This window comes from Eleutherodactylus coqui, chromosome 2 (genome assembly GCF_035609145.1).
Source record: "Eleutherodactylus coqui strain aEleCoq1 chromosome 2, aEleCoq1.hap1, whole genome shotgun sequence".
In the NCBI taxonomy this organism is placed as follows: Eukaryota; Metazoa; Chordata; class Amphibia; order Anura; family Eleutherodactylidae; genus Eleutherodactylus; species Eleutherodactylus coqui.
Window position 1 is genome coordinate 4,723,941 of NC_089838.1, and position 16,400 is coordinate 4,740,340.

General features: G+C 44.6%; 1 protein-coding gene across 2 annotated transcripts in view; it reads left to right on the forward strand.

Annotated features, from left to right (window-relative positions):
* Window positions 1–5,002: 5,002 nt before the first annotated feature.
* The window catches only part of SHISAL1 (shisa like 1), a 134,163-nt gene continuing 122,765 nt past the window's right edge, over window positions 5,003–16,400 (forward strand). The window contains exon 1 of one of the 2 annotated variants that reach the window (XM_066590191.1): window positions 5,003–5,595. The gene's annotated coding sequence lies outside the window, so the exon portion shown is untranslated. The remainder of the gene's footprint in view (window positions 5,596–16,400) is intronic. The other variant, XM_066590193.1, reaches the window with a different exon arrangement.

Genomic DNA, 16,400 nt, shown 5'->3' on the forward strand with positions numbered 1-16,400 from the left:
CATATATTGAACAACCTCAAATCCAGCAACGGCCCCATCGCCCACTACCATACAGTTATATAATAATACAGTACATGGACCTAGCACCCACAAGGATACAGTCTCTAACTCAGGCCTTTTCCAGGCCTAGTAGCCTCAATGGGTCAACTGTATGGAAGTGGTATATCACATGCCTTCACCGCCAATCTTTTGGGTGGACCTGGTCAATCAGGGGAGGGAGCCTCCCTCTCCTCCCACTTGGTCTTCGGTTCTCTCTCACTGGTCACCTGCAGCACTGCTCCCAAGTACCTTTTTCGAGCAAGCTACAAATGGCACTCTTGGAACCTTCCAGCACTCTTTCGGGAATATTTCCAACCATGCACAGCTCAGGACTCCATGCATATCTTCCCCTCTATTAAATCATGCATGTGCAGTGAGCAGAAGTTGGTAGGAGGATAGCCCAAGCGGTTGCGCCAATTCTGTCATCGCCACGGTGGTTGCTACTCTGCCTAGGAGTAGTGGCTTGTGCAGCCGGTTGGTCCTTAGCCATAACAATGTTTAGTTCAGGTATTGTCTGATGTGACGACGAAATAAACAGTCCCAAGTGCCTTAGTGAAACCGAAGGCACACAGTTTACTTGTAGCTTGGAAAACAGGTTACAGTCCAACACAGCCAACTATATACAAACAGTCCTGGATTCGAGATAGGTAACAGAAATAAGCCAGGCTAAGTTTTCTGGCAGATAGACTTAGGAGGTTATTCGTGGAGGAATAGAGGGAACAATCCAGGCTCTCCTGTAGAGACTTGACCTCTGACTCAACGGGGACAATTTAGACTCACTATTGCGGTGGCTGATTTCCTTCTGCTGATAAACAGACCTTCTCTGGTAAAAATCCCTCTGGGCAAGGTTAAAGAAAACCGAAGAAACTTTCACTCCGTCCTGCCATTCTCCTCTCCTGCTGATTCTTGACTCAACCCCAGGGCCAGAGCAGGCGCTGTCCAGGCCTGGGCTCCTCACTCCCTGTTTCTATCCAGGCTCCAAGAACTCCTCTCTGAACTCCTTTACTTTATCTCCCAAGGACTCTTTTTTTTTCTCTTTCTACCCACCCCCGAACTGTCTTTTATACCATCCCCATTAACCAATCCTGGGCTAAGGGGAAAACTCTCTATCCAATCCCAGGACTAGATGGGGGTGATTGACAGACGACAGGGTGAATTCTGCACAGTCATGGAGACAGATAAGACAGACACAGCCATTAACTGTTTGGTACCAGACACAGCCAATACACAAAGACAAGTGTTAATACATATACATTAAGACATAGACAAACATATACACAACACATGAAGTAGCTAGATAAGTGCTGCTGCACCCCTATTGAAGGCAATAGGAAGAAGGTAACCCCTGCAGCAATGATTTTCGGGGGGTGGTTTGAAATATAAGCCCTACCCCGAAAATCCTAGCTGTTAAAAAAAGTAATAATTTAACTCCCCTAGAAGCACTGTCCGGCTCTTCTCCCCATCCCCATGTGTATTCATCTATTTTCTGGTGACCAGGGATTTAAAAAATCCCCGCCTCCAGAAAGCGCTGCTTCTGATTGGCTGAGCACTGTGATTAATCAGAGGCAGCGCTCAGCCATTTATTGAATGACAGCTTCCAAGAGGACCCTTCAGCCTCATCTGGGCCTCTCATCCTCAGCCTTTCTACAGCCCTTGTTAACTAATCGGGTCACTGGCTGTACACACTATCCTGTACACACTATATCTGTGTCACTCTGATACCTTCCAAGATGGCCACCAGCTGGCCCTCCTATACAACAAGCCTGATGATTCACTATTTGCATCCCTAAGGATGAACACACCTAATACTTGAGTTGGGGACGGCCTCACTTACAGTTTTCTTATGAAGGAATCAGCACTACTACTGTTTTGTCCAAAGCAATGAATGTGACTCTACCACTGCTTGTCTTCGTCTCTGTTGTGATCCGTGATTGGCTGTAGCAGTCACATGTCCGGGTCAGTAGCAATCCGGAAGGACAGAGTGGTTGTGAAGCGATTTTAACATTGTGACACCTATAAATTGGGATAAGACCAACGTGAAATGGGCCCCACTCTGTATGGCCACATAGCATCACATTGTTTTGGGGACCCTCAATCAGATCAGCTTGCAATCCGTTAAGTGACAGTCACATGGTGCCTACAATTTCCCGTATTCATCTTCATCTTCTTTTTCACCGGGTTCTGCGTTCAGTTAAAACTCTTGTGTTTTCCAGAGCGCCGAGATGCAGGAAGCCACCAAGCGAGGGATGAGTTATAGGTGGTGACACATTGCTATCCTTCTGTATTAGACCGGCCTGGTAAACTTGCCGTACATCTGACAGATCTGATTTATCAGGCCAGAAGTAACGTATGGAAATGAAGGCCGCGCCGTCTGCCTGGTGGTGATCCTCTGCGAGGACCCGGCTCTCAACACGTGGCTTGTATCACATTTCAAAACACTTTCTATCCCGAGAAGCGCTCTGCAATGGATTTGTCAAACGGCTGGAACCCACTTAGAGTGAACATCTATCATCTTGAGGTTTTCTTTATCTTCTCCTATGTTGATAGATTTCATAATATATCTTTTAGGGGTTGGAGTTGGGTTTTTCTGTTGCAGAGATCCAAATGCTCTGATTTTAGACCCTGAAGAGTTAAGTGGGATAATTCTGCACGCTTGAAGATCCTACACTAGGGAGAGCAGAAGGATTGAATGTAGATGTATTACACTGGGAAATGAATTACATCCATCTGCAGCGAGCTCCCCCTAGTGGTGGCTAAAGACAGACAGTATTTATTATTTAGGTCAGTGTGAAAAGAAAGGGATGGGGAGCCACAATATAGAATTATCACATTTTATATTTATCTATCTATCTCATCTCTACACCCAGATCACTTTCTTTCTTCCTTTTCCTTACCTTTTTATTATTCCATATCTATTCATTCTTTTCTGTCCCTTTGATATCTATCTATCCCATATCTATCTATCTCATATCTATCTCCTATCTATCTATCTATCTATCTATCTATCTATCTATCTATCTATCTCCTATCTATCTCCTATCTATCTATCTATCTATCTCCTATCTATCTATCTATCTATCTATCTATCTATCTATCTATCTCCTATCTATCTATCTATCTATCTATCTATCTCCTATATCCTATCTCATATCTATCTATCTATCTATCTATCTCCTATCTATCTCATAGCTATCTCCTATCTATCTATCTCCTATCTATCTATCTATCTATCTATCTATCTCCTATCTATCTATCTATCTATCTCCTATCTATCTATCTATCTCCTATATCCTATCTCATATCTATCTATCTATCTATCTATCTATCTCATATCTATCTATCTTTCTATCTATCTATCTATCTATCTCCTATCTATCTCATAGCTATCTCCTATCTATCTATCTCCTATCTATCTATCTATCTATCTATCTGTCTCCTATCTATCTATCTATCTATCTCCTATCTATCTATCTATCTACTATATCCTATCTCATATCTATCTATCTCATATCTATCTATCTTTCTATCTATCTATCTATCTATCTATCTATCTCCTATCTATCTATCTATCTATCTATCTATCTATCTATCTATCTATCTATCTCCTATCTATCTATCTATCTATCTATCTATTTATATATCTCATATCTATCTATCCATCTCATATCTATCTATCTATCTATCTATCTCATATCTATCTATCTCCTATCTATCTATCTATCTATCTATCTCCTATCTATCCATCTCATATCTATCTATCTATCTATCTATCTATCTCCTATCTATCTCCTATCTATCTATCTATCTATCTATCTATCTCATATCTATCTATCTATCTATCTATCTCATATCTATCTATCCATCTCATATCTATCTATCTATCTATCTCCTATCTATCTCCTATCTATCTATCTCATATCTATCTATCTATCTATTAATTATCTATCTATCTATCTATCTCATATTTATCTCCTATCTATCTATCTCTATCTATCTATCTATCTATCTATCTATCTCCTATCTATCTATCTGTCTATCTCCTATCTATCTATCTCCTATCTATCTATCTATCTATCCCATATCTATCTATCTCATATCTATCTATCCATCTATCTATTTATCTCCTATCTATCTATCTATCTCATATCTATCTATCTATCTATCTATCTCATATCTATCTATCTATCTCCTATCTATCTATCTATCTATCTATCTATCTATCTGTCTATCTCCTATCTATCTATCTCCTATCTATCTCCTATCTATCTATCTCCTATCTATCTATCTATCTATCTATCTATCTATCTATCTATCTATCTATCTATCTATCTATCTATCTATCTATCTTATATCTATCTATCTCATATCCATCTATCTATTTATCTCCTATCTCCTATCTATCTATCTCATATCTATCTATCTATCTATCTTCTATCTATCTATCTATCTATCTATCTATCTATCTATCTTATATCTATCTATCTCATATCTATCTATCTATCTATCTATCTATCTATCTATCTATCTATCTATCTATCTATTTATCTTCATTGTTCTGTTTCTTTTTTTATTCTTTCTGTTCCTTTTTTACTTTTTTCCTATTTTTCCCATATATTTTCTTTCTTTCATTTTTTCTCTTTTCTTTCTTTCTCCCTCACATCTGTCTATCTCTCTTAGTAGCACATCCTTTACTCAATCTCCAGTCTGTTTTATTCTAAGCCCATACAACTACAGGCATTTCTATTCCTACTTAATACAATCCCAGTTCTCCACCGCCAGCTGTGGCACCTACATAATAACCCTATAATTTGTACGTGGGCACAGAACCCTGCAGGGCACACACATACCTAAGATGCACATGGGCATAAGAATGCTTCAAATTCCAAACTGGATAATGAGACCAGGATGGCGCAGGGACATTTTGACACCTGAATTGATGAAATAAATGTGGGAAATGCAAACTGCTCCCCCCTCCACCCCCTGACTGACAAAAGAGGGGGGAGCAGTGTGCACGAGGGTGTGTTATATGGGTGGGGGGAGCGAATCTGGCAGCTAAAGAGACTCAGTAATTGCCCAGATCCCTCACATCAGAGCTGTCACTGGGAGAGGAGCAGAGGCACAGGCACCGTTTGACCTCTCAGATTTAGCTCCTGGATGGCAGCCAGTAAAGCTGAGGAGCAGAGAGGAGCGCAGCAGCCGGATTCTCAGAGCTCAGGGGGAGTGAGAGGAAGACAATGAGAACACTGAGGGGACCTTCATCCTGAGAGACCTGACTTTCCCACAAGGGTCCAAGGGATCTGGAGAAACGCTGCGCCTTGGAGATACTTCTACATTTTGCACTCATTGGATCCGGCTCTATTGAACCGCTTTGTGGAATAATTGCACCCCCAGCTCTGGCCGAGACCCTCAGACCCCCACTGCTCTCATGATGAGGATTTAACCCCCTATGTTTTTCATACTATGAGTTACTTTTCCACCTTGGAATATAGGATTTGGGTGAGGATGCATTTCAACACTGATCCAGGGTTTGGGAAGAGAAATCCGCTCAGCTCAAAGGTAAGTTCATCCCATAGTTCCATGATCACCTGTATTCTGAGGTGCACCTTCCATGGTCACCTATATCCTGCTGTGCATCCCTTATGGTCACCTATATGCTATTGTGTATCTTCGATGGTCACTTTTACCCTGTGATGGTCACCTAAGCCCTTCTGTGCATCTTCCCTGGTCAATTATATCTTGTTATGCATCCTTATGGTCACCTATAGCCTATCTACCTTGCTGTGCATCTCCTATGGTCACTTATACCCACCGGGTCACTTGTACATTACTGTGCATCTTCTGTGGTCAGCGACACTGCTGTGGTCACTTTATCTTTCTGTGCATCTTTTTTGCTCAAGTATAGCCTGCTGTACATCCTTATGGTTACCGGTATACCTCTGTGCTTACCATTTTAATTCTGTGCATCTTTATGGTCACCTGTATCCTCTTATGTATATTCCATGGTCACCTATACCTAGTGTGCATCCTGCATGGTCATCCATACCTAGCGTGCATCCTCCACGGTCACCTGTATCCTCTTAGGCATCTTTCATGGTCACCTATACATATCGTGCATCCTCCATGGTCACCTATACATACTGTGCATCCTCCATGGTCACCCATACTTGGTGTGCATCTTCCATGGTCACCTATACCTAGCATGCATCCTCCATGGTCACCCATACCTAACGTGCATCCTCCATGGTCACCCATACTTGGTGTGCATCTTCCATAGTCACCTATACCTAGCGTGCATCCTCCATGGTCACCTATACCTAGCGTGCATCCTCCATGGTCACCCATACTTGGTGTGCATCTTCCATGGTCACCTATACCTAGCATGCATCCTCCATGGTCACCCATACCTAACATGCATCCTCCATGGTCACCCATACTTGGTGTGCATCTTCCATGGTCACCTATACCTAGCATGCATCCTCCATAGTCACCCATAACTAGCGTGCATCCTCCATGGTCACCCATAGTTGGTGTGCATCCTCCATGGTCACCTATACCTAGGGTGCATCTTCCTTATTCACTTATAACTGTTGTGCTTCTTCCATGTTATCTATACCTACCGTTCATCTTTATGGTCACCTATAGTCTGCTGTGCATCTTTATGGCCACCAGTACACTTCTGTGGTCATCTTTATCCTTCTGCACATGTTTACTTTCACCTATAGTCTGCTGCAAGTCTTCCATAGGCACCCTTATCTACTATACATCTTCCATGGTCACTTATACCTGTTATCCATATTTAAGGTCACTTATAGCCTGCTGTGCATCTTTATGGTCAGCGATACACTTCTGTGGTCAGCTTTATCCTTCTGTGCATCATAATGGTCACTTATAGCTTGCTGTTCATCTTCCACAGTCACCTATACCTGGTATGTATGTTCCACGATCATCTATACCTAGTATGCATCTTACATAGTTACCTATACCTGTTATACGCCTTCCATGGTCATCTATACCTACTGTGCATCTTGATGGTCACCTATATTCTGCCGCACATCTTCTTGATAGCCTGGAGCAGAGTTACGTATGGAGTTTGCAGGTCCATATATGATCTCTGCTCCTCGGGGACCTGCTCTTTCCTTTATTGGTATATTGATATATTATTATTATTATTATTATTATTATTATCAGCAGCACATACACATTGAGTGTTATAATGATGCTACATAGCAGCTACTATATAACAACCAGTAGAGTTTGTTACATTGTGTTTACAATAGACACAATGTAAGCTTCACATGTGTCTCCACTCTATACAAGCAGGGGCGTAGCCTGGGGGTGGGCTGCCAGCTGCTGGGTGCCAGGAGGGCACCAACAAGGCCCTCTGCTTTAGATACAGGGCTAGGGCAGCAAACGGAATCTTTGCTCCACGTGAAGGAAAGCCCAGATCTGACTCTGCATACAGGTGCAGCAGCTCCAAGGGCAACCCTACTCCACCCCATGTCTTGTAAGGCATCTCCTAGGTGTGGCTGAACATGAACATATAGCTTCTGGCTGCATATAGGGTTCAGGGGGAGTTTTCCTGCTGCAGTCACCATAAAGAGGCGTGTAAATAAAGGAGGAAGATCCCGACTATATAGTAGTGCACAACAAGTGGGGGGAATACAGTGATGCAGCATGGGAATTCTGCACTTTATAGAGGGTTCCAGGGTTAAGAGTAAAATCCAATACCCCCCCCCCCCCCCTTCCCGTCCAGCAGAGCTAGCAATCTATTGAGATGTAGCTACATAGCTAGATAGATTAGACTTCTCAAAGGTTTCCTTAAGCGAACACCCCATTCTGCTCTGATAGCACATGGCCCCTTTGTCATCTTTTGCATTAATCTTCAGACTTTGTGGCGGTCCCCTACCATGTGACTGGTAGCGAGCCTGTTTCCAGGTGGGCCTTTTTTTCTATTTTCTGCACATTTTCACTACTTTTAACGCAATCACTACCAGATTTCCTCAGCAGATACTGTACATTCAGTGTTTCATATGTGCTACAGCGCGCCCCCTGCTGGTCACTTCTGTATATCACTTTGAAAACCATATGTTTGATATTACAGATTGATGTATTACATATTTCATATTACTTCTCTCGCTCGTACAGAAACATTTCCAATAATAGAAATGATACAAAAAGTAATATACTTTAATTTATACGTTTAGTGGGCACGTCATGCTGGGAGTTACAGTTCTATGACAGCTAGGAAACACACAATGATGAACAGTAAAGGTAATTGGTATACATATAGAATGAACCCAGATGAAACGTTGAGTGGCTTTGTAAATACTCGTATATTACATTATTTAATTCTGCATTATACTCCAGAGCTGCACTCACTATTCTGCTGCTGGTGGAGTCACTGTGTACATACATTACTTATCCTGTACTGCTCCGGAGTTACATCCTGTATTATACTCCAGAGCTGCACTCACTATTCTGCTGGTGGAGTCACTGTGTACATACATTACTTATCCTGTACTGATCCTGAGTTACATACTGTATTATATTCCAGAGCTGCACTCACTATTCTGCTGCTGGTGGAGTCACTGTGTACATACATTACTTATCCTGTACTGCTCCCGAGTTACATCCTGTATTATACTGCAGAGCTGCACTCACTATTCTGCTGGTGGAGTCACTGTGTACATACATTACTTATCCTGTACTGATCCTGAGTTACATACTGTATTATATTCCAGAGCTGCACTCACTATTCTGCTGCTGGTGGAGTCACTGTGTACAGACATTACTTATCCTGTACTGACCCTGAGTTCCATCCTGTATTATACTCCAGAGCTGCACTCACTATTCTGCTGGTGGAGTCACCGTGTACATACATTACTTATCCTGTACTGATCCTGAGTTCCATCCTGTATTATACTCCAGAGCTGCACTCACTATTCTGCTGGTGGAGTCACTGTGTACATACATTACTTATCCTGTACTGATCCGGAGTTACATCCTGTATTATACTCCAGAGCTGCACTCACTATTCTGCTGGTGGAGTCATAATACAGGATGCAACTCAGGGTCAGTACAGGATAAGTAATGTATGTACATAGTGACTCCACCAGCAGAATAGTGATTGCAGCTCTGCAGTATAATACAGGATGTAACTCAGGATCAGTACAGGATAAGTAATGTATGTACACAGTGACTCCACCAGCAGAATAGTGAGTGCAGCTCTGGGGTATAATACAGGATGTAATTCAGGATCAGTATAGGATAAGTAATGTATGTACACAGTGACTCCACCAGCAGAATAGTGAGTGCAGCTCTGGAGTATAATACAGGATGTAACTCAGGAGCAGTACAGGATAAGTAATGTATGTACACAGTGACTCCACCAGCAGAATAGTGAGTGCAGCTCTGCAGTATAATACAGGATGTAACCCAGGATCAGTACAGGATAAGTAATGTATGTACACAGTGACTCCACCAGCAGAATAGTGAGTGCAGCTCTGGAGTATAATACAGGATGTAACTCAGGATCAGTACAGGATAAGTAATGTATGTACACAGTGACTCCACCAGCAGAATAGTGAGTGCAGCTCTGCAGTATAATACAGGATGTAACTCAGGAGCAGTACAGGATAAGTAATGTATGTACACAGTGACTCCACCAGCAGCAGAATAGTGAGTGCAGCTCTGGGGTATAATACAGGATGTAACTCCGGAGCAGTACAGGATAAGTAATGTATGTACACAGTGACTCCACCAGCAGAATAGTGAGTGCAGCTCTGCAGTATAATACAGGATAAGTAATGTCTGTACACAGTGACTCCACCAGCAGCAGAATAGTGAGTGCAGCTCTGAGCCAAATTATACCAAGGAAACCCCAAATGATTCCTTTTACCACTGACTCTTTCTCTTGACAGTCACGGTCGCTTCCTTTCATCCCACGTGTATCTTTTATTGTAAAGAGAGTCATTTCCAACAATTAAAAAAAAGAGTTTACAAAAAACAAAATGAATTTATTTTCCTGGCAAGTTCCGACCCAGTAAACACATTTCCTGCAAATCCCCGAGAAGCACAACCCCGTATGACAAGGCTCTGCTCCACTTGGCTAGGGCAGCTCTGCCTACTGGTGGTGAACGCTCTGCCACTGACCCTGTGTGCGGTAGTTACTGCCACCTCTAGCGCTGGCGATGGATCCGCCAGACGCTGACACTGTCTAAACAAGCTGTCTGAGAGCGAGCTGATCGCATTTGGCATAGGAAGACAATAAAATAAACAGCTAATGGCCGAACACTCTGAACCTACACAAATATTTTCCCCAGCCTTCAGCCTACAACGGCACGGAGAACACAAACAGCCCTGGACAAGCGCTGCGCTCATTCACAACACGCGCCCCCAGCCAAATTCATCGTACAAATTGAATCTTAGCTCCGACGGAACAGCAAATAATCCAGATTTGGTTCCTGCTACCTTTTCTGTGGTTACATAAGCCATCATTAGGGCGATCTGCATGCTAACTATGGAGGGGATATAAGGAAATAATGAGGAGCAGTTCATGTGCACCAAATCCATCCCTAGGTTTACTGCTTGTAGAAAGGCTACATTGTGTCAAGAGCGGATACACAGCCGCACTCACAGCGCTCAAGTGTGTATGTAGCTGTCAAAATGCTGCCATCCCCCAACCCTGGCATAACAAGAGTGTGGGTATATAGAGATGCCACCTGATGGCTATCCACCACTGAACATGAAAAGCCATAGGCCTAGTTACAGTGACATACCCCATACATGCCTCCCAGTTGATCTGGATTCAGCGGGACAGTCCTGGATTTTGGGGACTGTTCCACCATCCCAGGAGGGGATGTCCTGCTGCTTCTGCACCCCAGCACTGGGCCACCGCTCACAAACCTCAGGCTATTAGTTGCAAGTACTAACTAAGAAACTAAGTGAAGCCACAGATGGAAAACTATAAGTGGGCCACAAAGGGGGTATAATAGCTATGTGGGGCTACAGAGGGTGCACTTTAACTAAGTGGAGCCTCTGAGGGGGCACTATAAGTTGGGCCAGAGAGGGAGCACTATAACTAAGTGGTGCCATAGAGGAGACATTATTATTTTGTGGGGCTACAAAGGGGACACTAACGCTATTGGGGGGGGGAGTGGCTAGCAGCAGAATAGGGAGAGGGGCACTGATGAGTCTTGTTTGTAAGAACTTTACATGGCGGTCTCTCGGATAGAGATGAAAAACAGATGACTGTTATTTTTGGGTTAGGGCTTATATTTCAGAAAAATCCAGAATAATCAGGGTAGGGCTTATTTTCAGAGAAACGTGCTATTACTGTGAAGAAGTCACTGATGGACTCGATTACTGTGAGGGGTCACTGAAGGGCATTATTATTGTGAGGGGGTCATTGAAGGGCACTATTACTGTGAGGGCACACAAAGGGCATAACTGAGCATAAAGGGACTGACGCATTGTAAAAAAAATTGCCAAGGTGTGCTGTATTCGTGGCAAGAATTGTCCTTCCTTTCATTGCTCAAAGTTTGGGAAATATGCCCATACCGATATGCCACCTGCAATTAGTACAGAAGGGCGGGTGACAAAACCACTAAGGCTGCTTGTCCACGGGCGTTATTGAATTGCGTTCCCCGTGGCGATAATCCGGCTGCGGGGAATGCAATGCACTCTTTCCATCGTGTTGCTATGAAAAGCACTCCCCCCCCCCCCCCTGTCCATCAGTGGAGAATCATTGCCATTTTTCCCCTCGTGGCTGGCAATTCTCAGCATGCTGCGAAATGCCGCGATTCTCCGTGGTCAGCCTATCTGTCAGATAGGCTGACAGCGGAGATATGTCTGCCTGCTCCTGCTCCCGGGCAGCGGGATACCGCAACACCCGTGGAGAGGCAGCCTAAGGCTGTTGTTGCAATCAGCTGCCCTTCCACTTCAGCAACAAGCGCTGTAATGCTGAGGTATTTCTATGGGATGCATATAGATTCAGCAGTCTCTGTATAATGCAATGGAGACTATAGCACAATCTCTAGTAGATGTGGTTTGGTTGTAGAACAGTTATGTCAGTCACTTCTTACACCAGGTGCCCTTGCTGTTTTAGACTCACACTAGTTTGTCACTGATGAAACCTCCAGTTTCTCTATCTTACAAGTCCGGTAAGTGGCTGCCCCTCACTTCCTTCATACAACGTCTCCTGGAAAGCAGCGAGCGATCAGTGGCCAGATTATTCCACCAAATATGGCAACTCCCAATCTCTCAGCAGCTGTACTGCTCACCTCCCTACACTCTCATCGGTCACAAGCCGGCTGTGTAAAGTGAACAATGAGTGCCGGATCTCATCTGACAGCTGGAAACGACCCTTTTACCTTATGTATAGGGCGCTTTGGACAGCAAGTTAACACCGCACACCTTCTCCAGAGTGCACGGTGGGGTAAAGGGTGCAGGTATGGGACCATTCAGGTTTAAAGAAGGGGGGTGAGAGGGACAGACTGTGTGCTGTTTGGTGTTCTGCTTGTCTTGCTGCTCAACAAGTCAGCGCAAGTAGTGGAGAGGAGTGCACAAACAGCAGTCAAATTAAAGGGGATGTCCATTTACAAACTACTGACGGGCCTATCTGCAGGATAGTCCATCAACAGTAAATCAGTAGTGTTCTGCCATCTGGAATTCCTGCTGATCACCTGTTTTCTGGACCACTGAGCTGATGTTTGCAGGAAGCAGACAGCTTTGTTCCAACGGCAGTGGCCAGGTTTGGTATTGCAGTGCTAATCGCCATTGAAGTAAATAGGAACTTTGCCTGTAATACCAGGCCTGGCCATTGCAGTAAGAATGGAGCTCTGCGCTCCCTGCAAAAATCAGCTCAGTGCACACACGCAGCGACTCAGCATACAGCTGATTGGTGGTGACGGTGGACCCCTACTGATGACCTATCCTGGAGATAGGCCCATTAATAGTATGCAACTGGACAACTTCTTTAAATTAAGAGCCATTCAGGAGCTGAAAGAGCGGACTCTTTCTGCTGAGCTGATCCAAATGAGCCAGCTTACCAACTTATGGATCAGTATGCGAGCAATAGGGTTTTCACTGTCTAACTAAGCAGGAGACTAGGGAGGTAGCAGCAATGGCGGCCATGGCAGTGCCAGCTTTGCATAGGGTTCTTCACTTTTTTGTGATACAAATTCAATGTAACGGCAGGCGATCCAGTATTAGCAATTATTTCTGACCGGCGTCCTCCGTGACACATCTGAGGGACTCCCACATGCCAGTTTATCAAGAGACGGAGCCTCTGATGCAGTAAACAATAACAGTCTTTACTTGGCAGCTGCAGCAGTGGTACAGTCACTTCAACTTGGCACAAAGTTTCAGAACATTGCAACGTGGTTTCAAATACTTTGGCAAAGCAATGTGTAGTACTCCACAATACAGACTCTAGAACAGTGGTGGCCAACCTATGGCATGCGTGCTAGAGGCGGCACACAAAGCCCTCCCTGCTGGCACCTGTCGCCTTCGGCCACTCACCATGTTAGTAAATACCGGCAGCGCCCGCGGTTCCCCTGCCATCATTCACTAGCGGCACTGATCTTTGCATGCAGTGTGACATCTCCTCTTAGGTTCCGTAAGAGCTGGCGTCTGGTAACACACTGACGTCAGTGTGCACCGGGGATCAGCGCTGCTAGCAGTGCTGAGCAGAGGAGCACCGGCGCTTCCAGTAGGAGGAGGGGGTAAGTATGTGGGTCTCAAGGGGGGCGCTATTACTACTGGGGCTGCTCTGGGATGTCACTATCACCGCTGGGGTATGTCTACATGTGGCGGAAATGCTGCTGAATTTCCTCAGTGGGAATTTCCGTGGCAAATTCTGCAGCATTTCTGCATCCAAAAAGCAGTCAAAATCTGCATGCTGCATATTTTGAAACAGCCCTGCCCCTTTTATAACAACGGAGGTAAAAAGCACATGTCGTGATAAGCCCCGCCCCCTGACATGTTGGTACTTTGTGATAAATAAGTGGGTTTGGGGTTGCAGTTTGGGCACTCGGTCTCTATAAGGTTCGCCATCACTGAAATAGATTCTTCAGTCTCCTCATGGGTATTCACAGGCTCTTTGGCTATTCACAGTCTCTTTGGGTATTCACAGGCTCTTAGTTACTCAGCACCACAGCGCCAATGATCCGACTGATCGGGCACCTTATCCCTGAGGAGGAGGCTCCAAGGATTCCCTTACAGCTCACATGTTCAGGCCGTACTCCGTATCTCAGCACACTTCCAGGGTTCCACTCCTGGTGCACGACTAGGCTACACCCAGCCTTGGACAGACCTCATGCTTGCACACTTCATCATCATGTCAGCACAACAACATCTTAGCGCCTTTTAGACCTAACATTAGCACCATCCTGCGGGACAAGACATATCCTAGCATTTGTCCATTAGACTCACAGGCCTCCTGGTGATGTACACCTTCCAATGGTCACCGGGTGTTATATTCTCTAGTCCTGGCTAATGCCGTTGGGCTCGACCAGTGTTGTGTCCTTGAGTTGTCTGTGACAGACGCTTCATCTCCTGTCTGTTTCCCGGCATCCATAGGGTACACTCTTGCACCCGGCCACATCTTAAATGGCCAGCACGCACATCCAGCTTTCCAGTCCCCAACCAATCCTAAGAGGTCCTGGGCTATTTAGGGTTACTCCATCATCTAACAGGAGCCTGAGCAATCAGTCTCCATATTGTGTATAAGTGTGTTCCTGTCTGATCTTCTGATATTTAATCTGCATCTAAACTACCCAGCTTTCCTGAACTCTCCATTCCTGACCTCAGCTCATTATCTAGCTCTACATTCTTTAGTCTGCTGCCTATTTCTCGTCCTTGTGAGTTATTTTCCTGTCCTGACCTTGGCCTGTTCCTTGACTACATCACTGTCTATACCCTCCTGTAGCACATTCTAGACACAAACCAAGTATCTTAGCAGCCTTTTAACTGAGGCTACTCCCAGGGTAATGGTTTGGGGTTCCCCTGCAGTAAAGACCAGATCTCAACTGGTGGGGTTAAAGGGTGATTACCTAGGAAATCCAGAAGCTGTCTCGGGATCTATCCCTAAGTCCAATCAGTTTACAGGCATAACAGATCCACGTTCACGGAGTATCACATTGGGTTTGGGAAGGAGACCACTCAGTGTCCACACGGGCCACAACGGTGACTGTTACACAAATGTTACACAGCTCCCATTGGCAATACACAATAACCTTCAGCAATATGCGATAATCATCACTATTATAACATCCCTATGCTCTGATATCACTTTCCTACATAAACATTTGTATCTGCGCTACTTCCCTAACGAAGCATTAGCATTCTACCTGTACTCTTACATGAACTCTAGCAGGTACAGCATTTTCCTGATGATGCTAAATTAACTTTTTCTCGCCCCCCCCCCCCCCCCTCGTTTGTGAACCAGAAACCCAATGTCCAATCTGAACCAATATTTACCTTTCACTTTGCTATTAATTCGGCTGATGTCTTGATTAGATGATTTGTGTTGTTTCCATGACAACACAACCGATGGCCATATCGTGGATTTCTTTGCTTCTTCATGCTTAAACAGAATCCACATGTCTGACACCCGTAAGCCTTTCTGCCTAATTAAAGCTCGCACTATCGTCACACCTGGCTGTGCTGCTGAGCTGTAGGAAGCATCACACGGCCCGTGCCTATAGGATTACTAGTATAGGAGGTGTATCCTGCCCACGGGAGAGTATACGGAGAAGAGGCAGCACATAGCCCACCTGCTCACCATCTGAGGACCCCCATTACCCTAACAGAGGCAATAGAAGGAGACGAGCCGGGGCAAGAACTGTGGTTTAAGCAATGCATTATGGTAGCATTTGTGAACTGTGTTGAAGAGATAAGAACTTGGACCAAAGGTCGCCATCTGAGCATAAATGGACCAGAGTGTCTTTTTTCTGCTGTCAATTTTCTGTTTCTCTATTTTACATGGATATTGTATGGCGCTGTTATTTGTGTATGGTGCGACGTATTCTCCGAGCGTTGTATGGCGCTGTTATTTGTCTATGGTGCGACGTATTCTCCGAGCGTTGTACGGCGCTGTTATTTGTGTATGGTGCGACGTATTCTCCGAGCGTTGTATGGCGCTGTTATTTGTGTACACTGCGACGTATTCTCCGAGCGTTGTATGGCGCTGTTATTTGTGTATGGTGCGACGTATTCTCCGAGCGTTGTATGGCGCTGTTATTTGTGTATGGTGCGACGTATTCTCCGAGCGTTGTATGGCGCTGTTATTTGTGTATGGTGCGACGTATTCTCCGAGCGTTGTATGGCGCTGTTATTTGTGTATGGTGCGACGTATTCTG